Below are 13,453 nucleotides of genomic sequence, written 5' to 3'. Positions count from 1 at the left end.
CTTCAAGCATCCCATTAAGAGGTGCACACGGTAAAAAACAGTTTATGATTATGATACATGTCCGACATGACGGCGTGATTAAACACGGAATGAGGAGCAGATGCACCTCTACAAGGGACTGTGCCGCTCGTCAATCTCCCAAGCAGGAATCACCTTCTCTCCTGCGTTTTGGCGAGCCATCCAGGATGTGGATCCGCAGCGGTAATAAGACAGGTCGGTTGGATGCCTCCGGGTGCTGTGACCCGCGACAATCCATGAAAACGATTCCCCGGAGTGCGCGCGCGTAAAAAGGGTACGTCGCTCAAGCGCAGCTGAGAGACTCGCTTATGACACCGCCGTCAAATTTGTCCTTTCGCAGCCGCGGGAGGCCCGCGAGGCAGCTGGGGCGAGTGCGTGTGGAGCCGCGATGTAAAATCATTATTTTCAAGCCGGTAAATAAATGAGCCGCAGGGCCCTCCGCACTTGAACCGTCGCTCGGGATACTGTGCGATTTTAATAATGCATAACAAATAGTTCAGTGCGCTTACTAATCAGCCGCGCGCCCTTTCGCGGTTTTCTTTCATGAATTCTTTCGACCCGCCGTGGCTGTCATGGAGGACGGGAGACAAACGCATGTGCCGCTGGGAACATTTAAATTCCTTCTGGCAAAAGTGGCTGGAAATTGACAGTTGGTTTGAACAGTGTGTGTGTGTGTGTGTGTGTGTGTGGGATATGTGCATGAAAGAGGATTGAAGGGAAAGAAAGATGTCTGACACTTATAGCCTCTAAAGGTTTTAAAGAGAGGTAAGTCACCTTATGTCCAGGTGCAAGTGCTCACGGGGACTCAGGTTCAAATCTGACCTGCGGTCATTTCCCACCCTACCCCACCCCATCTCTCTGCTGCAATCACTAGCTGTCCATCTTCACAACCCCTATCTAAGTCAGGGCAAAACGCCTAAAACAATGTACTTTTTAAGCGAGGCATGTCACCGTGTCCACCTGGGGCTCTGTGTCCTACTAGTCTAGTAGCCTTATGTTGTCTTCATCTGTTACCTGATCCTTGCGTCTGGCGTCCAGGTTAGGTCTTCTGTCATTTATAATGTCTAACCACTGGTGACTGTCATACAGTAGGATGTTCAATCAAATGATGTGGTCTAGTATGACCGGTTCTAATTCCACAATATTAGCCCATAAAGAAAGCCCTCTACTATGACATTTTCAAAACGTAAGATTGTCTGTGTAATATCAAAAAAAATTGAATTTATGTGAATAAACCCATTTTCACCAACTCACCAACACACATCCCACCCTATGCAAATCAAAAGTCAATCCACCTGCCTTTTCATATATCAATTTCTTAGTTCTTTCTTATTTAAACTATGTGATTTTCAGCATTTCCACTCAGGATTTCCTATTGTTTACATTTGAATGGTCAGTATTTGCATTATAAAGTTGTACAGGAAGTCAGCTGCCCGGACAGAAGACACACCTCATGCTACCCACGTGATGGTATATTGGACAGATTCTCAGGACCAAGTGTGTGCGACCACTTGCAGGACCAAATGTGTCATGTTAAAGGTAGTAGCAAATCATTGCAAGACTAGAGGACCATGACAGAGGATCATGGGAACCTGGCCATCAGCTTTCCATTCACATCCAAATACCTGACTGCTGTGAATATGGCTCACTAGAAACCCGTGGACTGTTTATGAGGCTAATAAGCATTAGCATTTGGCCCAGTTTCTGAGCAGGCTGTCTGATGGCTAACATAAGGGCACGGCTTGGCAGGGACTGACTGTGAATCAGCCAGGGGAGGCCAATAGTAGCAGTGGCTAATGCGCAGCAGCGGGCCCCATCTAGATGGCAGATTATGCGCTAGGCCTCTGATTGGATGAGACAGCTGATGCAAATGCAACGTTAAATATTTATGCTTTGGGGGTTGCAGTCCGTGTTGCTGTTTTCCTTTTTTTTTCTGTTGTGTCCTCAATTCTATCCGGAGTTGATGATGCCATTTTAGAGAAAATTGCGCTCCTACCAGCCATGCAGTTGATGTCATGATCATTCCTGTCTGTATCCAGGGCAGAGAGGTTCTGTAGGTTATGATCTGGGGCAGCTGCAGCTGTCTTCTCCGCTCCCATTTAGAAGCATCATATGTTTATGAGGCCGCTGACTTCAACATTGTTTTTGAAGCAGCTTGAAAAGCAGTGATTTTATATACAGTAACGCTAGTTACATCTTTCTCTGACTCATCAGTACCTCTTAAATGTATTGGAAGTATTGTTTTGTGGCTTATTTTTCCCTGCAACTGTCATACTCATTGTATATCCTTCTGGATGACGATTAGCTATTGAATGGATTTCATAGAAAACTACTGGACCTATTTAAGAAGATATCTTGGGTAGAATGCTCACAGAGATGCTAATAAATAAATAAACGCATACATAAACAAATAAATTATAAATAAAGATGTGGTCTGTTTTATGTAGTGTGACATTTAACTTTTCAGCATTTCAGTGATGGCAAAGATCAGCGGCTACAAATACTTACTTTTTCCACTCTCTGGTTTTCCTCATCCCCATTTTGTAACGTCCGACGTGATTTCCTCTTCAGTCTGGGCACAAGTTGGCAAAGTTACACTGAGTGAAGGCACTTGGAGGCCCTTTAAGTATGTGCAAAACCGCAGATGTCCACATCATTATTCCATATAAATACACCGCAAGTCGGAGCTGACGCTGGCTGGCAGAGATCTGGTGTTGATTCTGTGGCTCGGTGCCAGTGCAGGACCAGGGCTGTTTCAGAGTCGGCTATTGGACATCAGCTATAGTTTGATGAGAAAATGTTGTCTTGGCTTTCCTCAGGCCTCTGATCTGTGTTCTCTCAATTGTGTTCCACTTTAAATAAATATATATCATGTGTGAGTGAAAAAAAGACTCTTTCTATGGATGTACAGTATAGTCATGAAGAAAATAGGGTTTTTTTTTACCTTGACAACTTATAGCAATTGAATGTCTCATTCACCTTACACTTTTATGAATCCAGGCACTTCTCATCTGTCTCAACTGCCAGCTGAAAGTCATGCCAGCTGACTGTGGTATGGGTGCTTTAAAGACACACACACACACACACACACACACACACACACACAGACACACACACATACAGTACTCTGAGAGAGAGAGAGAGAGAGAGAGAGAGAGAGAGAGAGAGAGAGAGAGAAAGAAAGAGAGGCACTTACATTTGACCTCTCTGTGTCTCCCTGTTTATATCAGTAGAAGGCAGGCTGCCTATCATTCTTGTTTGACTTGGCTACGGTGCGTGTGGGGGGCCGGGGTTGGCGATCGTATATGCAAAGCCGTACAGCGTCGTAATAGTTCTCAGATGCAGCACAGAGAGGTGGTTGGATATGCCAATGGCCTACGATGAGGTTAAGCCCTAGGCCGTCCATGCAACCACACTGGTGTTCCTTGGCCCCAGCTGGGCATGTTTCTTCGCTGAGGCCATTTTTAAAGCATTTGAGATATTCACCATGTTGGAATTAAATTGCGAGAAGATTCAAGAATTTTCACATCATATTTTGTCAAGAAATGATTTATTTAGCTATAAAAAATGCATGTTTTCAGTGCGTGTCAGAGCCAGATCCCAGTATCGTCTCATGGAGTGATCTTACATAGCCGCACAAGGACTCAACATAAATCACACTCAAACCTCAATCTGTCACACAACACCCAACCACACCACATAGTCTAGAGACACACGTACATGCAAAAACACATGCACGCACACACATCACACATACACACATGGTCAGACTCACACAAACACACACACACACACACAAACACACACATATGCACACACACACACACACTCACACTCACACACACATCCAGGGAGACCGAGGGCTTATTCACTGTGGCAGGTGAACACCCCAAAAGGTGGTTTTACAGTTTGGCCTTAAGGCATTTATCCAATTTTCCTCTGTTTCCTCTCTCTTTTGTCAAATCACCACCACCATCAGTATCCCCCCCCCCACACACACACACACCCCTTCACTCTAAACTATCCACCCACACCACCACCACCAGTCTGGCCTATAATCACGCACCGGGGTCCGGTGTGGAAAGCAGGGTACTCTCGGGGGAGTAAGAGGGGGTCGGCTGCCGTTGTCGGTGGACAGCCTGGACGAAAAGGGTTTTTTTTTTCGGGGGGGGGTAATTCCACACATCATTGCCTGGACGTAAACACTGACAGGGTTCCACAAACAGCACACACGCTCTCCTTCTCCTGGGTTTCTTGTGTTTCACGAGCCTCACCCCGCCGCTTTTCCTGCCTGTGCTGCTCGTGGGCTTAAATGTCGTTCCCAGCGCTTGTTTCGTTTCCATCATGCGCCCTTTCTGAGGACGCCTATAAAAACATGCTGGTCTCAGGAGCTTCTGATGGGGCAGGGCTGCAGAAGGCCCGGGCTGTTCGTCAGCAACGTGTCACCTGTCCGACAGCCCTGGAGGGCCATCATCCGCTTACTTCTCTTTCAAAGCAGATATTCTGAGATGCTGAGGTCAGCTATTTGGCCAAGATGATGGTTTACTGCTTCGCACGTTGTTAGGAACATTCTTGGATTTGATTTGTTTGAATGTTCTGAGTGTGCATGGATATTCTTGTAACTAAACCTTCATTATTCAAACTCTAATACTTTTCAAAAAGGAACAACTCAAGATGTCTGAACTTCACAAATTACCTGTAATTAAATGTCAGCCGGATACACTAAGTACAACTACACACACTAAAAGATTGGTGTTTTGAACTCTAAATCAGAATAAAGGATGATGCGAATATTAATCCTGATGTATTAACAACATGATTCTGAAATAAATTTAGCATTTATTCTTGAGCACTGGGAGAAAAACGGGTCCTTACAGTCTTTTTTAATTACTTTGTGGCACTCACACTTCCCAAATGAAGAAGCCTACAAGGAATAGTTTGCCTTTCCACAACTGTTCTCAGATTAAACCTGCGTAAACACAACATCTTTAATTGATCTCAACAGCTCTTAAAGATGACAGCCTGAAAACAATTTACACCTTCTCCCGACGCGCCATACTTTCCTGCTAGCCGAGAAGTAATAATATTTGTTTTCTCCTGTAGTGTCACGGGTCACACCGGCTCGTTGAGTTGACTGTGTTTGCAAACCGGTGTTTCAACACCCTCTGCGCTATGGCGCGAGACTTGCCTGTCAAGGCAGTGTTATTTTAAGAATGTAAATTCCCTGGTATGCGCTCTCTCTCTCTCTCTCTCTCTCTCTCTCTCTCTGAGTTGTGCTATTCCCATGGAATAAAGCCTGCTGAGGGCTTATCACCGAATTGCAAATAAAATATATTCATCATACTTTTTTGCCCTGAGCTGAGCTGATTATTAATCACAATATCAAGATATCACATATCAAATAAATATATCTGGATAATCAAATATATAATGCACTTTAAGATGGGCCTTGTACAAAAAGCTGGTTTTCCTTTTTAAAACAAGTTGTTAAAATATGCGAAACAATACCCTGCAAAAATCTGTTACCTATTATCAGTCTAATAAACATACAAAACAAAAAACTGTAAAAAGTATCTTAAAATAAAGACTGAACATGACTGACTTTCTCAGCCCCATCCTTTTTTTCTTTTGTTGTCTTTGAGTTTGACTTGTGGTTTTTATATTGTTAGCTGTGGAGCGAAAGGGAACAGTTCTTATGAAATGAGAAACAGCCCCAAATCTGGAGCTCTGCGCTGAAGTACCTTCACTGGGGCTGCCTTGCCAGCCTTGCCTGTCGCACAGCCTCTGCCGCTGCTGCTGTTGCTGATGTGCTTGGCTGTAAGCTGCCTTTTCTCAGGCTTCTTGGGTTTCAGACAAGCAACATATTCGGAGCTGCACGGGGAAATCTGACAATTTGTGTCACCCCCCCATCCCCCCCCCCCCCCCCCCCTCTAGAACACTCGCTCGCTGTGCGTTTTTTAAAATGCTCCGCACGCGTGTGTGTCCTTGAGCGTCACCCATTTTCGCCCCATCCTCTCCTCCATCTCCGGCATTAACTGTTAATGACTCCAGATGTTTTCGGTGGGGGGTGGGGAGGGGGTAGGTGTGGGGGTGGGGTGGTTCATATCTCCATCTACCCCCCCACCCCCCTTTCCTCTCCACCCATTAAATAGTTAATTGCATGTGGCCGTAAAAGAGCATATGCTTTGGAGATCAGTATGGTGGTGTATAGGGTGGAAGACAGGAATCAGAGAGACAAACCAAAAGAGAGCGAGAGAGAGAGAGAGAGAGAGAGGAAGAGAGGATGAAACAGAGAGATGGGGCTGTCCAGAGACTTTGGGAATAGTGGTGGTTGCATTTCACCGCCCCGACATGGTGGTGCATGCCACAGGGGCCTACATGACACGCTGAGCTTCTCTGAGGCTCTTGGACCACTTTGAAAAATCTACTGACGTCAATCACAAGACAAATAAATAAAAAAAACAGGCATGACTGACACCAGGTTCACCGCCTCTTATGCTATAGCTGTACTCCAAAGGGGAGAGGAAGAGGAAGAGGGAGGTTCTTACTTCTCTCTCTCTCTCTCTCTCTCTCTGTTTGTCTCTCTATCTTCTTTTCCCTCATCCTTTCATTTTTTTTCACCCGCGATAAGAGGAACGATCCAACCCCTTTAAATGTAAGCTCGGGCGCTTTCCCATGAGGTTAAGTCCCAGTGCTCCCCAGATGCAAGTGCGAGGAACAAGGGCCCCTTTTTCTCCTCCACCTCCCCTGTTACTTCCCCGTTTATTTTGGTAACAGCAGAGGAATGTGTTGCTCTGAGTCTCTCTTTCTCTCTGTCTGCTTGTTTGTGCCATAAATACATTTTCAAAAAGTGAGGCTAAACACCACCGCCGCCGATAAAACAAGGGGGAGCGACGCGCTCGCGTTTTGAAGGGAGAAGCTGCTGAATATCGGGCAACGGGAGTGAAATGACACAGGGAGGATGACGGAGCAGAATAGAGGATGAGAGAGAGGGAGAACAGAGGATGACTAAGGAGAAAGGGACGACAAGAAGGAGGGAGACAGCGAGAGAGAAGAGGATCACAACAGAAAGATCTATCTGGACGGGGACAAAAACAATGAAGGCGAAAAGATGGTAATAGAGGAAAACCATACAAAGACTGAGGAGAGAATAAGGCAAGCAAAGGAAAGAGAGAGAGAGAGAGAGAGCCAGAGGTATCTACTGTCAGATCAGTAGATAGAGAGAGAGAGATTGACTAAAGAAAGAATGAAAAAGAAAGGGAGGGAGAGAGGGAGGAAGGGTTCTCTTCGGGGCCCTTGCATGGCAGTCTCCCTGTTTATTTTTGGCCCCTTGGCCTCCCTCTGGGCTGTTCCCCTAGTTCCAGCGGCCAACGCTTTATGCCCACTTTTTTATGCGTCTCCAGCCATCATCACGATGCCACAGCACTGACAGCTTTCCCCAAAAGGCTTAACACCAGCGAAGAGTGCGGAGTCAAACACACAGCTCCTGGAATGCACAAACTCCAGCTTTCACAGACAAAAGGGTATATGGAAGCTAGTGAGAAAAAGAACAACATGAAGAGAAATTAGAGAGAGAGAAAGAGAGAAAAGAAAAACGAGAGAAAAAAAAGAAGAGTGAGAAAACTAACTAGAGTACATTATGGCAATTTTCATGTCAGCCTAAACGGTTCATAAACGACCATGTGATCCAGGCGTTTACGGCTCTTAGGTGAAATGTTGGCTGGGAGCCTGACGGGCGAAATCAGAAAACATTCCCATGGGGTGGCTGAGGGCTGGGGCACCGTGAAACACTGCAACACTGATAGGCCAAATGTCTGCAATTACAGATACATCCACAGTATGGGTTTACTACACAATCATCATCCACTCTGCCAGCGTGCCCACTAACATACAGTACAGCAACACTCCTTGGTTTTGACTAGGAGTATTTTTTAAGAACCATGCAGCTGCAAATCTACGATGCAGCAGAAACAATACATGTGATATCGTATATTTATGTGGAAAAAAGAGCCAATAACAGACTGTTAAAATACTATGGTATGTAGTTATTAACTGCAAACCCATGCACCTGTTTTAACCAATTACTTCATCACTGAAGTCACGGAGGAGGTGCAGAATGAAGATGAGCAGAGCATATATACTTAAGTGTGTCTGAAAGTTTTTTGCGGACCAAAAAGTGGGAAAAGGGGGTAATAAACTTGACGAGTGAAACAACATGGCGGCCAAGCCATTTGTCAATTTCCATGAGTACTAATGGAGGGGGCTTGTTTATTCAGCTGAATTTCCCATGGCAGATGTGGTCAGATCATCATCGGCGGTCACGGACTTGCTCCAGCTTTTCTCTCCATCTCTTTATAGTTTAACAAAACACGAAATGGAAAAAAAAGATATAAACAAAACAATCCAAATTTCCCATTATTCTTTTTTGGTGTTGTCATATGGATGCAATTAGACCTAAGTGCTGTGAAACACTGTGTGTGTGTGTGTGTGTGTGTGTTTGTTTGTGTGTGTGTGTGTGTGTGTGTGTGTGTGTGTGTGTGTGTGTGTGAAAGATTGAGATGGAGGATTTCTCTCTTCTATTTTGCCGTTTCATCAGAAATGCAGCGTTCTTTATTTGTGGCTTCTCGTCTCATTCCACAGCACTGCAGATGTGCATGCCCACGTCTTAGTTCTCAGGTTTGCAATCACAGTCATTGGCTAGAATATCTCTCTTTTATTCTCTCTCTCTCTCTCTCTCTCTGTATCCCTCGCTCACTCGCTCCCTCCTTCACTCCCTCCCTCGCTCCCTCCCTCCATCTCTCTCAACTCACTTGGCTTTTTATTTGGGGATGTTGTTTTTGGCTGGAGTGCAGACCACTCTTGGACCTCTGCTCTTTTTCCCAAGCGATATGCGTCTCACACACCCACATGCCATAGATCATTTGACCCCAGCATACACAACAGGTCACATCCCCCACTTTTTACTCTCCATTTAAGAACAACACACACACACACACACACACACACACACACACACACACACACACACACACACACACACACACACACACTCACTCACACACACACAGAGAGAGAGAGAGAGAGAGAGAGAGAGAGAATCACAAATGAATTTTCAAATGAATTCAAAACAAACAAAAATTCACAAATGAGACACAATACATACAATAATAGCCCAAACAATGCAGCTGAATTCACATGGTCTTTTAATGTCTCAGATCATTTAACTGGTGAACAAATATTTCTCAATATCTATTCAACCTGTTGGTAAAGTTACCAGAGTGTTGATTTGAACATATTACCACTAATAAAAGTATGTTACTATAGTAATAATGTAATGTTAATATATTCAATTTTACGGACATATTTACACTGGGTGGGAAAGTCTCTCACTGTACTGACTGGGAAAGTTATTTTTTGAGTGAATCTCTGGTGTATGCTATGCCAATTGTTTTGGCCAATTTAGAGCGGTGTAATAACAGAGTTACAGTGCCCTCTAGTGGCAGGAAGAGAAACCACTAACAGCTGAAAAAAGAGACATCATAGAAGTTGTCTTCTAACCAGCACATAGCTGACAGATTTGCCTTTGAATCGTAACTAGGTCAGATAGAACTGGTAAAGACTATCTAGACTAACTAATTTGTATCTCGTTTGTTTGTATTTCAGTGATACATATGACAAAATCATATCCGTAAACCATCAAAATGAATTTAAGAATTTTATCAAAATAAGTTACCTGCAAAAGCATCCAGTATTTTGCTTTAATAATTCCTAACAGAACTAATATAGATTTAGCTAATCTTACGGTTTGAAAACCTGACATTACTAATACTCTTTTTTCTGGAATACAACACAGATTTATAAATGTATCTTAAAAATAGATTTCCAGGGCTTCATATCAGTGATTTGATCTGTTTTGTGTTTTATCATGTGCTCAAAATATATTAATCAATTCATATACCAATAACATATATGTGTATCCTATAGGATTTCTTAATCTGGAAACAAATGAGAATTTTTCATAAAAATATTTCAATGCTGATCACTTCTACTTGGCACGTTGTGCTAGCCCAGTCATTCAAAACACTCGCACACCTCTGATAACCTAATAGCACATAACAACTGACCTGTACTCAATTGTATTTTACTTACCAATTGATTGAACTGAGCTCTTACAATGGCACTCAATGGCAGTGAAGCAGCTCCTTTGAATTGCATTCAGTATGACAAGAAGGGTTGACAGCGCAGTCTATGCTTGTGCCTGATCGCATTGACAATGCTCAGCAATTTCAGCCAGATCTGAGACTAAGTGCTTCTGAAATACATTGTTTACTACTTAAAGCCTCCTCCCATTGGCCACAACACTCCTGAATAGTTTATTAGCGGAGCCAGAAACAGATTTTCCCTGTCAATCTCCCCCGGCCTCCGTGTGTCAGCGTGATCAGATTGCTTGTGAGTGCTCTGATTATGTCTTCAGGTCTGGTAAATCGCGCATCATGCGGTGTGGATGACAGCTGTGGCCCTGACATGGTCTGCTCAGGCACAGAAACTTGGGGACGTTAAGTGCAGTCTTATGTCAAGCACTGCAACTTTTTCTCAAGTTTGTCTTTTTTTATATTTGATTTTTGTTTTTTTGTTTTTTTTGTGTGTGTTTGGCTGTCATTGTCTGCTTATTTATTTATATATTTCAGCAAGTGTTTGTTTTAGAGAATGTTGTGGAGAGATGTAGATTCTTCAAAATTCGTAAACCCCCTGGTGAATTTATACGCACGTGAAATTCACACAGACATAAGCATTTTGAGAGGATCTGGGAGAGAGAACGAGAGAGACAGAGAGAGAGATTGGGGAAAGAAATGGAAGACTCAAAAAAACAAAATAAAGAGAGAATTGAAACACAGAAATGTGTGTGTGTGTGTGTGTGTGTGTGTGTGTGTGTGTGTGTGTGTGTGTGTGTGTGTGTGTGTGTGTGTGTGTGTGTGTGTGTGTGTGTGTGTTAGAGAGAGAGAGAGCAAAGAGCATCAAGACGAGTTTCTGAGAAATGGGCTTGGAATCGGAGCTGACACGAGGCGGTCCTTCACTGCATCGAGCCCGGGCTGTCTGCTGTCCGTCTGTCCCGGTGACAGGCTTGATGGAGCCAGGAGCCTAAAGTGCTACAGCACGAGAGGAGATGGGCTGCTCAGCCTGATACGGAGCTGTTGTTTGGAGCTACGGATGCTTCTGTTGAAGGCCTGTTTGTGCTCTTCGGCCCATCTGTTCAGGCTGGCTTAAGAGAGATAGCACTCGCTCACACTCTGACAGGAAGCTTTCATGTCAGTATGCTGTCCTCCTCTGTCTGCAGTGTCTAATTTAGGAGGGCTAATATGCGGTTCCAGCTCTCTGCAGAGTAATGTTCTTGATATTTAATGTGTTTAAAATGGAGGACCCGGCAATAACCAAGAGTTAAAATGATAGATAATCTAATCCAATATGCATATTGGTAAGTGTGGTAGAACTTTCAGACATACTATAAACCTTAATTTGGGAACATTTAAGGCAAAAAGACTATGTGACCTTTAAATATCAAACAAACACTACCTTGAACATGTAACCATACATGGGTACCATACAACTCATCCAACTCACCTAAATCTGTTGGGTTTTCCACCTGTATAACTTGAGGATTGTGGGAGTGGGAGGAATGCATTAACAGATCAGCAAGGGCATCCACTGCAAGTGGTGGCTGAGGAGGCTGATGCTGAGATCTGATAGCTGATTCATCATAGCAGTCATCTTGTGTCTTAGGGTGTGTGTGTGTGTGTGTGTGTGTGTGTGTGTGTGTGTGTGTGTGTGTGTGTGTGTGAGTGCGTGTGGAGGGGGGGTGGGGGGGGGGCGGAGCCTCACTTTAGCTGAGCTTGAATTCCTGCAGGGATGGTGTTGCCCTCTGGTGAGCATCAAGAACAAGTAGCAAAAGTCATTATAGGTTTCAGTCTATAACTATAACTATACATAAACATCTCACAACTAATATATTTCTGGAAAACCTCATCTGGAACACTTCTACAGAAACATACAATACATGTAATGTCACCGCAACTAAAAGGAATCTGAGAGGGCCTGCGCAAAAATGTTTTTTGTGTCTTATGTACTTCTGAGAGTCTATCAGCTTGCCACTTCAAAACATAGCTCCAAAGAACAGGGGAAACCCTCTGCTGAGGAACAGGGGAGGTACCATGAGGACTTGGCAACAGCGCTAGTTGGCTTTGGACCTCTACCTCATTCCAAACAGTAAAGATGATTATAAACAAAAAAGAAATGCACTTTGGACATTTCAGGGGGACTTAACACATACTTTTGTGCATTATCACTTTTGAGCATCACTGCACATTACTGCAAATTTACTGCGTTGTCATGCACTTATGGGCTGTCCCACATCATTCGTCATTGTGCCCAATTTTAATAGTTCCATTGCATTTGCTGAGGAAATGAGCTCTTTCTGTTTGTTAGGTTGTCTACAAGACAGAGGGACTGGCATTGCACTTTAATGATCAGACTGGAACATTGGCTAGAGCCGTGCACTGGATGGAGGAAAAGATGACACAGCAGTGACAACTCAAAACGCATGTACGATTCTGCTTTTCTTAAAGAAAAACATACCCATTAAATGTTCTCAAGATATGGCTACTTTGTTTATGTTTGTTTGTTTTTAAATGTCTGTCTCTCTTGGGTCTTGTGATCAGGTAAATGTGTAGTGTGTCAGGATCAAGATCATTAATGGACATCTCTGGTCTCTCTATCTGGAATAAAATCACCCCTCCTTTAACAACGTTGTCTATCCTGTTGAAGATGGCACCCTCCAGTGGTGTACCGCCAACAAGAGAGTGACTGTCCACGTCCATCGCCTCTTCTGCCATATGCTCCTAGAACAGTATGACAGCAGCTCAGTGACTGGCCAGATACAGCATGTGTTTATATGTGTGTTGTGTGTGTATTTGTGCATTCATCTCTCTCTCTCTCTCTCTCTCTCTCTCTCTCTCTCTCTCTCTCTGTGTGTGTGTGTGTGTGTGTGTTATTTCAGTCTATTTTGTGTCAAATGTCTATTTTGTTTGTCATTTATATACATGTATGTATGTAACATACACAGGCATATATAAGTAAGAGGACCATGAGCCAAATTAAGAATTTGTCTCATTGGATTACAATTGCAGACTGCAACTTTAACTTGATGCATTTTCTGACAGACACATGCACACAGAGAAACGAGACATTAAATGGAAAACATATAGGGAGATAAGGCCCTAACTTACTTCACAGACATAGATATTTTTCAGACTCGACATAGAAGGTGCTGTCAGTGATTGTATGCGGTTTTAAGCCCATATTTTTTTTACACTAAAAAACCCAGAGGGTGTATTCCACGTACCTGGTTTAATGACAAAGCTGGGTAAATTGACTTAGAATA

The sequence above is a fragment of the Sardina pilchardus genome, chromosome 5 (genome assembly GCF_963854185.1).
Source record: "Sardina pilchardus chromosome 5, fSarPil1.1, whole genome shotgun sequence".
Lineage (NCBI taxonomy): Eukaryota > Metazoa > Chordata > Actinopteri > Clupeiformes > Clupeidae > Sardina > Sardina pilchardus.
This window is presented reverse-complemented; position numbering follows the sequence as displayed.